A 1,420-nucleotide genomic window follows, 5' to 3' on the forward strand; every position below is an offset into this window, starting at 1 on the left:
GAGAGGAGAGAAACGAGGAGGGCTCACTCTGAGCACAAAACACGGACTCACCGCGAGCCGAGGGTCACAGTCTGCTGAAGAAACAGCAACAATAAAACCATAAAACACGAGCCATAAGTGTGATAATTACACAATCATCATATAATGCTCTAATATTCTATATTAATAATATTAGTATCCTAATAAGTGGTTCAATACATATACCCCCCCCCCCACACACACACACACACACACGCACACACAATATTGAGCATATATATATATATATATATATATATATATATATATATATATATATATATATATATATATATATATATATATATATATATAACATAGCAGGTACACCTTGACACCTGGTCTGGTGTTCTGTTAGCTGTGACATCATCAGGGGAGGCAGTTCATCCTCTATTACCATCTAATATAGAAAGTACTCCTGGGTCAGTGTGAGCTTCTGAGCTTTCTGTGTCTCTGCTCTGTCTTCTCTAATATAGAAAGTACTCCTGGGTCAGTGTGAGCTTCTGAGCTTTCTGTGTCTCTGCTCTGTCTTCTCTAAGCCCCAGTGGGTGGAGGCAGATGAGCGTTCACACTGAGCCTGGTTCTGGTTCTGCTGGAGGTTCTCCTCCCTGTTAAAGGGGAGTTTTCCTCTCCACTGTCGCTTCATGCATGCTCAGTATGAGGGATTGCTGCAAAGCCATCAACAATGCAGACGACTGTCCACTGTGGCTCTACGCTCTTTCAGGAGGAGTGAATGCTGCTTGGAGAGACTTGATGCAACCTGCTGGGTTTCCTTAGAGAGGAAACTTTCTCACCAACCTGGAGGATCTGATGGAGTCTGACTTTGGAAGGAGACTTGATATGATGTGATTCATGAAGTGGTGCTGTATAAATAAAACTGAATTGAACTTAAAAACAACTTCTTTCTCCAAGCTGTGAGGTCTAGCGCCCCCTGCTGGGAATCATTAACCCAACAGCCAGTTCATGCTCTGTTACATGTTCCCAAACATGCTGCTGGTTCTTCAGGTTCCTCAGTGTCGTCGGTCCATTCTACTAATTTCTCAGAGAGAAACAAAGTTCAACACATTATTGTGAATCTGAGTGAATTCTGAGCCGTTGTCTCAGAAGACTTCATTATGCTTATATACTAACGACGATGATGTTAACCGGGCCTTCAGCGTCTGATGAGAAGAAAGCAGCGAGTCCTGACAGACCCCCCCCCCCCCCCACTCACCCCCATCTTCACCAGCATATGCAACACGTCTCAGTAACTGTGTGAAGTTCCCACCTGCTGAGACGCACCCCACCCGACTGAACAATGTTAAATGTTAATCAGAGTAACGAAGCTTCAGCATTAGAGGATCTGTACTTGTGACGTCACTTCCTGTACAGCTCCGTTATGGACCTGTATGAGTTTCGTCGT

Source organism: Fundulus heteroclitus, chromosome 22, assembly GCF_011125445.2.
Source record: "Fundulus heteroclitus isolate FHET01 chromosome 22, MU-UCD_Fhet_4.1, whole genome shotgun sequence".
Lineage (NCBI taxonomy): Eukaryota > Metazoa > Chordata > Actinopteri > Cyprinodontiformes > Fundulidae > Fundulus > Fundulus heteroclitus.